The 14,966-nt window shown below is 35.7% G+C and overlaps 1 long non-coding RNA gene across 1 annotated transcript in view; it reads left to right on the top strand.

The window, feature by feature from the left end:
- Positions 1-9,278, top strand: part of LOC127497540 (uncharacterized) — a 35,286-nt gene extending 26,008 nt beyond the window's left edge. Inside the window, exon 3 of the long non-coding RNA XR_007925576.1 lies at positions 8,161-9,278. This is a non-coding gene — a long non-coding RNA (uncharacterized LOC127497540). The remainder of the gene's footprint in view (positions 1-8,160) is intronic.
- Positions 9,279-14,966: the final 5,688 nt, after the last annotated feature.

A 14,966-nucleotide genomic window follows, 5' to 3' on the forward strand; every position in this document is an offset into this window, starting at 1 on the left:
TTAGTCAGCCTTCTTTTTTTCTCCACAAAGAAAAATGCTGCCGCTGCTGGAGAGGTAGAGGGACAGATAAAGCCTGATGCCAAGACTTTGTAGTTTTCCATAGCCTGTGTCTCTGGACGTGACAAGGGGTAAACTTTGCTTTTGGGAGGTGTAGTATTCAGGAAAAGTTCAATGACACAATTGAAGGGTTGCCTTTGCTTTGCTAAAGACCTCTGAGAATTCAGAGTATTCAGCTGGAATCACTGTAGTTGTGGAGGTATCTGAGCTTTCCACACTTGTGGTAAAACATGGGAACGTTATCTTTTGAGTTAAGTAAAGTAAAACACCAGTAATGAGACCATTTACTGTGTTCACCTTGATTCCAGGAAATGCTAGGGTCATGGATGGCATCCAACAATGGATGACAGAGAATGTCCTGGTTCTTGGGAGAAGAAATAACATAGAATGAGATCTTTTCAGTGTGAAACAGTTCAACTTGTAGAGTTATTGGGACAATCTTTTGTGATATGCCTTTGTCCAATGGGTTTGTTGCCGACTGCCGTGATATAGGATGCATGGCAGAATGAGGATCTTCAGTTCCTAGACAAGATTGTCATAACATTTCTTATTATCAGTGTTGAAAACAGATTTGCTGCTTAATAATTTTGTGGAAATTTTTTCAGGATTGTTTGATGAATAGGAAGCTCAGTTTAAACAGTTTAAAAAAACCCTGCTCTACAGGGCCGGAATTACACAGTGCATCTGTAAATAGAAACATGAGGAAAGAAAGAGATGTGCATTAATATCTCAAAGACAGTGTGACATCTTAACCTGGCCCCCTGCAATTGATATAGGACACCCCACATACATTTAAACAAATAATCAATTCCTAATTATTGCAAAAACAGACAAATGAATGAGAACTATTGAAAGGGGTGTCATTTTCAACTGCGCGAATCCCATTACATGGTTGCAAGGGCCTGTCACACAAAGGAGACCATGGCTGACAAAGCCGGCTCCTTGCTATGTGAGCCAAACCTAAAAGCATCCAGCTAATAGGCTGGTCATTCACATGTTGAGAATACAGAGAATGAGAGGGCTTTTTCTTCCCTGGCCAGGTTAAAACACAGGGCTCAATCTCCTCATGTTCTAATCATTGTCTACTTGCAGGGGATTACGGGGGCCTGCCCACCTTTTATCAATGGGTGTGGTTCAGCTATAATCATCCCTAATTTTCCTCTTGTTCCACTGATTCGTCCTCGCTCATTCTAATTCGCTGTCTCTTGTGACCATGCTAACACACTCTAAATGGGTGTCGCTGACATGTGCTGTCAATCAGTGGCCCTTGAGAGTGAAGCGGTTTGAGTTTGCACTCAGTGGCTCACTTTTTGTCTGACAGTCAGTGCTTATATCCCCACTGCAGGTGGATGGTGTGATCGCGCTCTAGGAGTCTTTTCATTTAAATTTAGACAGGTTATTTTAAGTCTAAGGATTAGGGTAAGGATACTCCAGTGCCAATAAGCTCATTATTATTTCCATGTTTCATGTTATGGGCAATATAATATTAAATAGCCAATTCTGAAGTGCTACACTATTGTCCTATACTAAATTTAAAACTAAACATTAAAAACTATAATCAATTGTTTAAATGCTACAACAGGCATAACATCACATCTCAAAATGAATATCTATTTTTATAGCTGTACAGGTGCAATGTTTTGCCATTATAAAGATTACATTTTATAATATTGTTAAATTATTAGTGTTTTAAAGTTTAATTCTATGTGAGTGTAAGATAATGTCAAATGTAAAAATACAGAAATACAACAAATGAGCATTAGCACAATTAAATAAATAAATAAACAGTAAATAAATACCCAATATCTGTGTTTGATGGAGGGTGCTTTTCAGAGCTGTACAGGTGCAGTGTTGTGCCACTGGCTCTGATCTGCCTCCAGCAAGGACATATACACAATCCATAGAAGAACTGTAGGAGATGCTCTTGTCTTTCTTTTATACGTCTTTTATGCCAGTATAGTTAAATGCATCTCATTTGACTCACCAAGGTATTATGACATGTCCCTGCTATATAGTAGCAGTCAAACACAGAGTCCAATTATCAACAAGGCCATGACTTTGGTTCTTCCAGAATTTCTAGAAAGCCATCTGTGCAGAAGGTTATTGGTTTAAATCAAAATCAAGGCTAAAATGGGTCTCTGTCTGTTTGATGGGTAATAATGTCCTTATCATTTTTGTTAACTGCCTAACCAAGAACCATTCACATTTGTGTTGTAAAATTCAAAATCAAGGCTAAAATGCATTGGTATGCCTTGTTCTGTTTTTATAACTTTATACTCTGTGGTGTATTTCATTTTGATTCTAGGAGCACGTTTTTTTTAACTGCATTGAACGCAATATTTCTTTAGCATTCACATAAGACAGGTGTAGAACAGAATGAATTTCCTATTTCCTATTTTTCTAATGTTTTTCCAGAATAAGCAAAGGTCACAGGAACATAACTCATTTTTTAAACATTAAAGCTTTCACGCGTCCAAGCAAATGTCTTTAAAAAAGAATATGCAGTGAGGAGGTAACTAGAAGTGCACTGGACTGAAGAGATGAATGGTTCTGTATGCTGGTGTCCCCAAGTTGAGAATACATTTATCTTTTAATAATCTTGTCTGTATACCTCATGCAAACAAATTCACCATGCATGAGCTCCAGCTTTATATGCTCCACAATTATCCTCTAACAGCAATTACTCTGATGGCCGCACGCTGAATAGAGCCATCTGAAGCAGGGTTTTGAACCCAAGCCGCGGTGTGTAGACTTTCTCATGGTGTGTATTGGTGTGCGCAGAGCTCCTGTGAGGCAGGATCACCTTGTGTTTATATGGAGATGTAGGCGACGATAGGCCATCACAATAGAGGCTTTTCTGGTGGAGTGTGCGAGCCTGTGTATGAGCACGATTGAGCGTTTGGTGTGTGAAATTCTCTTTTGGTTTAGTCGTGTGTGCGTGAGTGTGGGTGAGAGCGGGCGCGTGTGGAACATGTGGCGGTGTTCTCAGAGGAACAGCGGGGCCTTAATGAGGACTAGCCCTGGATGGCAGCTGGTAAAGTCCATCCGTAGAATAGGTGGCTCTCCGTGCCCCTTTATGCACGCACAAAGGAATGCTAATGAACCCCGCTGCTGAGTGGGGACTGGGAACCAGCCCACATGTCACACACACACGCATATACACTCTTACTTGAAGGCCTTTTCACCGTAACTTTCCACTAACATCTACAATACACAAGGGGACGAGTCTTGTTGCAGCTTGCCTTTGAATATATGTGTGTGAGAGAGTTAGAAACTGTGCATTACTACCTACTTGCCTCTCTGGTCATATTAATTCTCATGTCTGGTCTGGTCTATGTAATGCTATAGTGCAGGAGGAGTGGCTGGAGTTTGAGGACCCCTCTCTTGTAGAGACATAAAGCCCTTCATTCTAGAGCCCACCTGAGGCCTGACCAAACACACTCTGCTCTCCCTGCATAAGCAATCAGGGTTCATTTACAAATTATTCATCTTTTCATTAACCACTGTAATGCCCTTCAAAATGCTGCATTCTGACAAAAATTAGGCCAGCTTTCCATCCTTTGCAGTTGTTCAAGTGTTCTTTAGTGGGTTTCAACCACCATGAAGCAATTGCATTCGCTGTAGCTCTCCTCTTTTTTCCTTGTCTTTTTTCAGGTGTATGCATGAGGCTGCTTGTGCATCATTTGAAAATATCTTAATTTTGTGTTTGAGTCCCTTTATGGAATCCAAGGTCTCATGGGAGGGGAGAGTGTGTGCTCGTGTCTGTAACAGTGTTTACGCGTGTCCACGTGGATGCATGTGACCTTTTTTGCTGCTTTGATTGTGTAGCCATGAACTTTTTACTTTTCTTCAGTTATGTGCTTGTTCTGGTGTATCCGTAGGATTAACAGATCAAGATCTGTTGAGATTTAAAGCTATTATTTATTAAAGCAATAGCCTAAAACACTTTAGGTTGTACATTAAAGGGATTGTACTATTATAGTTATGGTATGTTGTTAACAGAATTTTTCTAACTGCCTTAAATGTAGTAAATTCACTTTAACGTGCATTCTCGGGAGAACTGTTTTTATGAAACAGTGGCAACAGAAATATAAGACAATGATATTCAAAAAAATGTTGTAACTTATGCTAACACTTCACAATAAGCAATAGGTTCAAATAATTTTTCATTTTATGTAATGTGATAAGTATTAAACCAACACCAAACAATACTTTAACTGCATTTATTAACCTTGGTCAGTATTAAATTAACATCAGTTAATGTATTATGAATAAACATGAGCTAACATTATACACTAGCAATCAAAAGTTTGGGGTCTGTAAGTTTAATTTGTGTGTGTGTGTGTATGTGTGTGTGTGTATATATATATATATATATATATATATATATATATATATATATATATATAAATATATATATATATAAATATATAATATATATATATATATAAATATATAATATATATATATATATATAAATATATAATATATATATATATATAAATATATAATATATATATATATATAAATATATAATATATATATATATAAATATATAAATATTCAGCAAGGATGCTTTAAATTGATCAAATTTGACAGTCACGACATTTATAATGTTACAATGTTATATAATTTTATAAATGCTGGTCTTCTGAACCTTTATTCATCAAAGAATCCTGAAAAGAAATTGTTTGTTTTATCACAAACAATTTTCAATATTGAAAATAATAATGTTTCTTGACCACTAAATCAGCATATTAGAATGATTTCTGAAGGATCATGTGACACTGAAGACTGGAGTAATGGCTGCTGAAAATTCAGCTTTGCCATCAAAATGTTATTTTAAATTGTCACAATATTTCACTATATTTCTGTTTTTAACTGTATTTTTGATCAAATAAATGCAGCCTTGTTTGAGCATAAGATACATTTTTTCAAAAACTTAAAATCTTATTGACCCCAAACTTTTGAACGGTAGTGTATATATAAATTAACATTAGCCTAAATTAATGCTGTAAACGTGTTGTTAATTTGTTGGTTAATGATAACTAATGCACCAGTTTTAATTATTTGAACCTTATTGTTGCCTTTATATTTTATATTTACAATAAATAATTCATCCAGCAAATACAGGGCTCCAGACAAAAAAAAAAAATCATTAAGGAGCCATTGGCTCCTATAGGGGGAAAAAACAGGCAGCAAATATTTTTTTTAAGAGCCACACAACAATGAACTTAAATTTTTAAATCACTTATTTTTAGTCATCCTGTTGTATTTATATATCTCCCCTTTACAGTTTCAGCATTTTCATCTTGTGATTTTTCTGGGAAATGAATGTCACTATTTTCACTTAATACTATTATAGTTTTTATTAATATTTTGAATCCGATTAGATTTTTATATTTTCTGCTTTCATTTTTTTTTTTAAGTTTTAATAATTTTTTTCATTTTAGTTTTATTTTTTGTTTTTAAACATGTCTGTTTAGTTTATATATATTTTTATTTCAGTATTAACATTTATTTCAAGCAATGAAAAAAAATGCTGTTTTAATGGTTATAGTTAACTATAATAACCCTGATGTTACTAAATCTTTATATTGAATAATGTCAAATAATGTTCTTAGTATTTCCTTCCTGAAGCTTCAACAGTTTACTTTGAATCAAATGAAAATAAATGTAAATATATGGAAATAAATGTATAAATATATTAAATTTGGTTTGTGTACCCAAATAACAAACGAGGGGAAATGACTTGGATTAATGAACAGGCCGAAATACATCGGGACTCTTATTTTGAAATGTCTGTGCTTTACTTTTGCTGCTCATTCAAGTTCAGATGAGGAAGATAAAATTACATTGTTACAACCATTTACAACACATAATATAAATAATATAAAGTAAACTTTGTCATAATTGATCAGCGTTAGTTCATAATCAATCGGTTGACACGTGCTCTAATCAATGATTGCGAGCTGCTCTGAAGCACTGTTGTGAGAGCCTGAAGAACGTGCAACAGCGCCATCTTTTGACTTTAAAACATGCAGCGCTCACATTTATTTAATGACATTAATAATAATCACATTAGGGAGTATCGCGATTTGTTTTTCAATCCACAAAATATAAGACGCCTTAAAATGATCATTAATACTCTTGTTATACCATTTAAAGTACGGAAGACTTTTTATGACCTTAAATTTATCTGATGAGATGAGCATGAGGGGCGTGGAATAATGAAAGTGATCAGCATGATTGATATTCAAAACGGTAAGCACGCGATGCATTGTGTGTGTATCTGCAGTCTACAGAGCCGGTTTCCCCTTTTCAATGATGAATATAGACGAATTTATTTGAAGAAATAAGCAGTTTCTCCTTTACGCAGGAGCAGAACGGTGTGTTCAAATGCAGCTTTTTTGCGACGCGACTCACGCGAGGTGACAACACAGTCGGCTTTCATCAGCTCTAGTTCTTTGCCGTTTGTTTGGTGTGTAATTATTTTCCCCTACCCATTCATATTTTGGAGCTCTATCTCAGTGAAACTTTCACATGCATTAATTACGTCAACACAACAAATGATGTGATAGGCTACTGGTCACAGAACACGCAAATAACATTCAAATTTTACAGTCATAACATAATGGCAACCTCGGCAAAAATATCACTCGCAAATTAATATTTTTAGTCGCAAATGTGACCGTTTTAGGCGCAGTCTGGAGCCCTGAAATAATATAGTCTACAGTTAAAATCAGTTTAACTGTAGGCCATTTTCAGTTGCAAAGCATTGTAGAAACTTGGCACATTAATAGATAATTTGTAGCTGTCTGATTTATAATTAGCCTTCTATTATTTGTAGTCGTCTTCTAGCACCTCAGTTTTTAAAAGCTGTTACAAAAAACTGTTACAAGTCTTTAAATGATAGTTAGCTACATGATTTCCAGTGGGGCATGACACCAAAATGAGGTCAGTGTTGTGGATTACATGTGGCTCTGTAGAATAATTTTGATAAGGTGATTAGCGTTAGTTGACTGCCTCATGCTTCTGGTTCTCTGTCTGTTTGATGGGTAATATTGTCCTTATCATTTTTGTTAACTGCCTAACCAAGAACCATTCACATTTGTGTTGGAAAGGTTGTAAAATTTGTGTTGACCTTTAAAACATACATGGAAAACATTGAATGTGATCAAGGCTGATGACTGTAGCGAGGATGCTATGAAGGACCAGATCTCTAATCCTGCAAAATAGACCATTCTGAATAAAGATATTTTTGTTGAAGGATTTTATGTGGTTTATTTACTACATAAAAGATAACACAACCAGCTACTTTCACAGTATATAAAAGTTTGCTTTATACTGAGTGACACTGCAAAAACAGTGAGATTCACTTACTCATGACTAACCTTTAAATGATTTTCTTTTAGTCAGCCTCTCCTATTACAATGTAGAGCTAATGGGTTTTAATGAAGGGTTTTAAGTTTTGCAGATCAGCTCTGCATTAACCATCACTATTCTTCAGATTTGTGAATGTAAACGCATTCTTTATCAAGAACTTCATCTGAGATTTTCCTGATATAACACAGCCACTGATGGATGGCATCTCTTAACCTGGAGTCCCATAGGATGCCATTTTGCTAGAGTTCTTTTATAAGGTACCTCAACTGGTTATGGCAAGTTCCTATGAAGCGGATCTCAAAGATGAAATAGTCAGATCATGATCTTTCACTCATCTCAACCTCAGTTCAGGAAAATTGTCAGGGTAACGCATTAAGCGAAATGGCTGTTAAAGAAATATCAAAGTGTTGCAGCTGTTTTCTTGAGCTTGGAGAGTTTCATGGGGGAGCTCAGGAGGAGCACTTTATGGAAGGAGCCAAAGGAGGCTAATTCTCAGAGAGGAAAGTGAGACTTCAATAGTAATTACGCCAAGCGCAAATCGTAATCGAAGAGGGTCCTAGAGGCCCGTGTGGTGCCACTTCGTCCAATCAGCCCAATGTGACTTCAAGAATATTTTCATGATACTTCAAAACAAAAGTCTCATTACAGGTAATTATGGTCTGCCAGTCTTGGAGCCGAACCTATTGACCCCCCCCTTTTCTTGCTTCCTTCTCTCAGCACTTTCATCCCCCCATTCTGTACAAGAGGCCAACAGGGTCTGGAGAAGAGAGGCTATTACCTGAACGTGGTGCATCCGACATCACGGACACCGATGTTCCTCTTCCATTCATCTGGAGTGGTTCACTTTCCTGCAGCAATTACCGGCCGTGAGATCAAAACTGGACCATCAGGGAGAATTGCGAGTCCTCCTGCAGACGGTTGCATGCGTGTGAATGGACTGGCCGACGGTACTTGGCCATTGAGTGCATTGGCAGAGTGACTCGCAGAGGAAATTGGTAAACTGACTGACTGACAGCACGTGATAAAATGGCGGCCGACTGTTTCAAACAACTGTACGCTTTAAGGTCATGTAAATTAGCCAAAAATAGTACAGAATTATTCAGGTTTTAAAAAATTTCACTATATTGTACTCTGTATGTAAGCTGGTATGTAGAATACTTTATTTAGTATGCACAGTGTGCCTGTTTGTGATCCACTCTGGAGCTGGTGCAGCAGGCGGCCCTGTCATCTGCAGACCATCTCACAATGAAGGCCAGCAGGGCTCACTGTCATATTACTCCAAGATGTGTAATCATTAGCCTTGTCACATTCAGCTGTTTCCTCTGCTACAATTAAGATGAACAAAAGCGGAAGAGAGAGGAAAAATAGAAAGAAAGTGTGATTGAGAAGATAAAATGAGTGGAGCACATGTTCATTTAAGACTTGTCTTCATGTGTCCAAGCAGAACTTTATTTATCAGGCTCTGTATCTATAAACTTTCTCCCCAGCGTGGCATGTGGTAAATTCCCAGGATTTAGTGGTACTTCCTATGCTCTGTTGTTAGAAATTATAAAATATATCTTTGCTAAAATATGTAAGGTATTGTTTATACTGCAGCAGTGATCCCATTTTGTTTTTAGTTATTTATTTGTAGATTAATTTTATTTTATAAATTTTATTTATTTTATTGTGTTTACTATGCATGAGACTACACACAACAAATGATGAAACATGGAATTTATTTTTTAGATGCATGATTTTAGATGCATTCAGACTGAGATGCGTTGGCAAAAATCTGATTTTAATCAATTTCAGACCACCTGTTTTCCAGACAATAAAAATGATTTGACTTGGCTTGAAAACAGATTTTTGCTGCCTACCCTAGTTTGGCAAAATCTAGCTATCTTGTCTTCTATTCTTTACCCTATTCACACAGTTGAGATTCAAATCATGATAGTAACCCTATATGATAAAAAAAAAAAATTAAACAAAAATGTTTAAATGATTGAAGTCAAGAGCAAGTTTTAAAACCATTTTCCAGTACTTTTATCCTTGTAAGCCGGTGAAAAGGCATCATTGTATAAAGCCACAACTCCTACTCACAAGTGTTTTCAGTTGTAAAGAATGCAAGAACGATGAAGCACGTTCATATTTGTTTGGAAAACATTTTCGGCACATTGTTGCACTGCATTCTTTTTAATATAATTGCAAAAGCATAAACAAGAAAAACATCTCAATTAAAATCTGTGCTTTTGTTTACAGTTGAGAAAAAATGAAAGTAAGCTGAAATGTTTGGTCTCACTGCCTGAAATGATTGTAGTCTAGGTGAATAGATGTCCTTGAATCACAAAGAAAGATTTTGAAACAATGTGTAGAAGGTGTTTGTTATTGTTTTTTCTCTAAAAGGTGTCTGACTTTAACTTTGTGCTTTTGGTAATTAGTTATTAGTTATCTAAAATATATATATATATATATATATATATATATATATATATAATAGTTGTTGTTTTTTTTTTGTTTTTTTTCCTATAATATAATATAATGTCATTTAGTCAACCTAAACTCCTTAAACTGACAGGGCATACTAGTGCCTTATAGTTCAATTCTGTACATTTTGTATACAGCTGGTTGCGTATTCTGTTGATTTGATTCCTGGCCATGTGAAGTGCTTTACACAGCTTTTGGCTCACAGTCACACGCTGCAACATATTTCCTGAAAATTATAGAGATATTCTTCCTATTGATTGTATTAGTTTTCTGTGGTATCGTGGTTATGCTATTATGGTGCGGTTTTTCTCCACTATTGTGCAATAGGCGGGTGTATCATTCATAGAGCAGCTCTTTTCTTCTTTTTCTGAAAGGACAGCCATCTTTAAATTACTTCCTCTGAAGTTAAAAGGCTTTGCAGCTAATCAGCCTATTATTCTCCACTAATAGATGACCAGTAATTGCAACTAATAACTTATTACTCACCTATACACATATTCTAATAGCATGTATTTAGGGAACAATTTCTTCAATAGAATGAGACAGAGAGAAAGGGAGAGGAAAAGAGTCTATTCAGTGTTCAGAAAAGAGGTGTAAAAAAGCCCTCTTACAAAAGGAGCTTAAAAGGCTACCTGTAGCATGTTCTTTTTCCCCTTGCTAGGATTAATATGTAATCTCATTCACAGACACTGAAGCCCTGGCGTCGTCTTCATCTCAAGATCAGACTCTGGGGCTTTGTTTGCTCTCCTCACAAGAGGAGGATGGGAGGAATTAAATGTGTTCGTTTGTAATGATGGGCAGTGAGGCGCCTATACTGTCGTCCTTCTGATTTATGAGAATATGTTCTTTAGGTCACATTGATATCTACAGACTACCATGTCAGCTGCACTGAGCTTCTTGTGTCTAGTACAGGAAAGTTCCATTGAGATTGGTACATTTTAATCTATAATTGGTTGAAAAGATCTTTCTGTTGCACTTGCGCAATATTGTCAGAGTGCTTTGATCCGATATGAAGTAAAAGGCTTCTTGATAACCTAAAAACTAAATTTGAAAAGAATTAAGCTTCAGAAATTTTCTTGGATCCTTCAGAAAAGTGAGAAACCATTCTGTCTGCTAATTCGACCCACTGACCAGTGTCCACAGGATTTCAAAGGCGGCGAGACCAAAGGACCATTGGCCTTTTCAAACCAGCAATAACAAACCCAGCACCAGACGTCCAATAAAGAGACTTCCACTTCATTTAAAGGTAATTAATATTCTCTGTCAGCCTGCCCGCTTTCTTTGGAGTGGCAGGTCCGGGCACGCCCCCCTGCACTGTAATGGAGTTGACTGGTTAACTTTGTGTTTGTGGCCTGTGTGCTGCTGCCCGGGTGAGTGCGCTCAAGCACAGCCTGACGGTCAGCTTAGATCTGTGTGAATGGACCTGTCTCATAGCCCACTGCACTCCAATAGACCTCTCTGTCTCTCACTGTCTACCTCTCTTTATTTCTGTTTTCTTTTTTTTCTTTTCGGGCTCTTCGTTTTTAGATTCAGACTGTTTCTAATGCTTTCTTGTCTGAGAACCTTCAAAATGTTATGTTTTTAAATAATGTTGCCAATAGAATATTCAAGAGGCCAAATATTTTTAGAGCCTTAAACTTAATGACCAAATTAAATGACATTAATTACAAAGATTAAGCGCTGACGATTCTTATGAGAAAGAAATGACATTGACTCCTTTGGGAGAAATTGGGCACCGTTTAAATTAAGGATTCACCAATATTAAAGGGTTAGTTCACCCAAAAATGAAAATTCTGTCATTAATTACTCCCCTTATGTCATTCTACACCCGTAAGACCTTCGTTCATCTTCGGAACACAAATTAAGATATTTTTGATCAAATCCGATGGCTTAGTGAGGTTTTTTTGCAGGTTAACTTACACATTCAAACACCCAGAAAGGTACTAAAGATATATTTAAAACAGTTCATGTGACTACAGTGGTTCAACCTTAATGTTATGAAGCAATGAGAATACTTTTTGTGCACCAAAAAAAACAAATATCGACTTTATTCAATAATATCTAGTGAAGGGCGATTTCAAAACACTGCTTTTTGAAGCTTTACGAATCTTTTGTTTTCGAATCAGTGGTTCAGAGCATGTATCAAACGATCTCAAACTGCCAAAGTCACGTGATTTTAGTAAACAAGGCTTCATTACGTCATAAGTGTTTCGAAATTTCAATGGTTCAAGCGACTTTGGCAGTTTGATACATGCTCCGAACCACTGATTCGAAACAAAAGATTCGTAAAGCTTCGAAGCTTCATGAAGCAGTGTTTTGAAATCGCCCATCACTAGATATTGTTGAATAAAGTCATTATTTTGTTTGTGTAAATTAACTTGCTGTCAATGCAGCCATCGAATTTGATCAAAAATATCTTAATTTGTGTTCCGAAGATGAACGAAGGTCTTACGGGTGTGGAACGACATAAGGGTGAGTAATTAATGACACAATTTTAATTTTTGCATGAACTAACCCTTTAATATTTCAGCCAATGCTGATAAGCCAGTGATATAGACATTTTTTCCTCCATGCAATTTTGTCTACATTAAAAATATAATGCTTAAAATTAAAATCAATCATATAAATGCTATTGAATTTAGGCATCACAACATTATCATATACACAAAAAAATGAAAATTCTGTTGTCATTTGCTCAGTCTCATGTTGTTACAAATCTGGATGTCTGTCTTCTGCAGAACATAAAGGAAGATATTTTGAAGAATGCTGGTAAACAGTTTTAAAAAATCAAAATATATTTTTGTTTCACATAAAGTCAGTCATACAGTTTTGGAATGACATTTTCACTTTAGTGTTTTCACTTGTTGGTAATAACCTAATGGACAAAACATGTCTGCTCTTGACACAAAGGTTGATGAACCCATGAACCCTATTTTATTATCACTGTACCCTTCAGCAAGGTTGCTCCATGGTGAAAATAGTGTATACAGGAATTAACTTTAACAAGTTCTTGTGTTGTGTATATCATACCGCCTAATTTCAACTCTGCAAATATAGGTGTGTTTCATGCTGAACATTTGTCATTATTAAGTTTCCTGAGCTGTTGTGATAGTTAAATGGAAAAGAGGGTGTCGTAATTGCTGGTACATTAACAGCCTGGTTTGCTTGCCTGTTTACTAGGCTGAATATAATGAGGAAATCAATGGGACACATTTAGCCCAGCTCTAGCAGTACTTGGACAGAAAGCATGGCCACAAGTAAACAAATTTCCATTAATCACTTTGGTCACTATGCCTCTGGCTCCGTCCCTGGATGTGAGGAACATGGGCAGACCGGAAACTGGCTCTTGTAGAAGCAAGTGATAAGAAGGATTAGGTTTTTGTGTTTAGAGCACATCTTTGGAAATTACCAGTCAGAAAGGGTGTAGGGTGACAAAGAGACTGTACGATGGTGCATTGTGTGTGCATGGTATACTTGTGAGTAGAACCACATTGTCAATCTCAATTAGCTGCTCAAATTAATGCCAACATTTGTCAATGAAACCAAATCAGGTACTTTTTTACTAGAATGTTTCAATGTTTCAGTTCTTTTGAATATCACCTATCAGCTTTCATGTAATTGACTATATTTCTTAAAATAAACAGTTCACTAAAAATGAAAATTGTTTTCATTTACTCGCATGTATGTAATTCAAAAATTTTTGACATTCATTCTTCTGTAGAACACAAAGGAAAATAGTTTGAAGAATGTTGCAGTCTAAACAACACTGGACCCCTTTGACTTTCATTGTTTGGACCAAAAAACATTGAGGCTTTTTTTCCAAAATGAAGAAGAAATTTAGTTAGTTTTGGAACAATATGAGAGTGAAAAAATAGTTCACCTAAAAATGAAAATTCTGAAATGATTTCTTTAACCTCTAGTCTTGTGTGTGTTTCCTACCTCTTCTTGTGCCTTGGTGTTGCTGCTGGTGGAACAAAAATCAGCATCAACCTCAGAAATCACATCCTTTGTAGTAATTTCTCTTCACAGTGATATCTATATGCAGTGTGCGCCACACAATACCTGCTACGGTTTCATGTTTGTGGTGGAGAAGACCCTCTCATTGTGACCCACATCAAACAGGGGTTCAGGGAGCCCAGGGTCCAAAGCCTGACCTCATTTGCAGCTGAATATAAGAGCTGGGTCTGTGAGCGCGAGCTGTGATTAGCATGTGTTTGTTTGTGGAGGCCCAAGAATGGAGGAGAAACTACCAACAAAACACAGCTGGTGTGAACTGCGCCCTCACCTGCAGGTACTGTGGGTCTCATATAAAATAAATGAAATAAATGATTCAATGTTCTTTTTACCATCTTTTTGCCATTTTTTTATAAGCTCAAATTTTATTGAAGCCATATAGGCACATAATGGTGTTTTATTATATTGTTTATTGTTTATTGTATTTATGTGTATTATTTCAAGCTGTTGCACTCATAATTCAGGTCAAAACCCACATATAAACAGCATCTGGATTAATCATACTTAAAATGAATCGATCAGCAGGGAAAGTTTTAGCATGTTGTAATAAAATGTCATTTATTTAAAAAGAAAAAAAACTTTGGGGTTAGTCAGATTATTTTTGTTTTTCTTACTATATTATAAATAACTAATTTCTATGTTAAAATATTATTTATATATTTATATATATATATATATATATATATATATATATATATATATATATATATATATATATATATAAAAATATGTCATGGTCAAGCTGAATTTTCAGCATCATTACTCCAGTCTTCATTGTCACATGATCCATCAGAAATCATTCTAATATGCTGATTTGGTGCTCAAGAAACATTTCTTATTATTATCAGTGTTGAAATATTTTTATGGAACTGTGATATATATTTTCAGGATTCTGATGAATAGAAAGCTCAAAAGTACAGCATTTATTTTATATAGAAACATTTTGTGACATTATAAATGTCTATACTGTCATATTTGATGATTTATTGAATAAAAGTGTTAATTTGTTTCAAAAATAAAATGTGAGAACCAGTTTAACTGAT

Source organism: Ctenopharyngodon idella, chromosome 16 (assembly GCF_019924925.1).
Source record: "Ctenopharyngodon idella isolate HZGC_01 chromosome 16, HZGC01, whole genome shotgun sequence".
Taxonomy (NCBI): domain Eukaryota; kingdom Metazoa; phylum Chordata; class Actinopteri; order Cypriniformes; family Xenocyprididae; genus Ctenopharyngodon; species Ctenopharyngodon idella.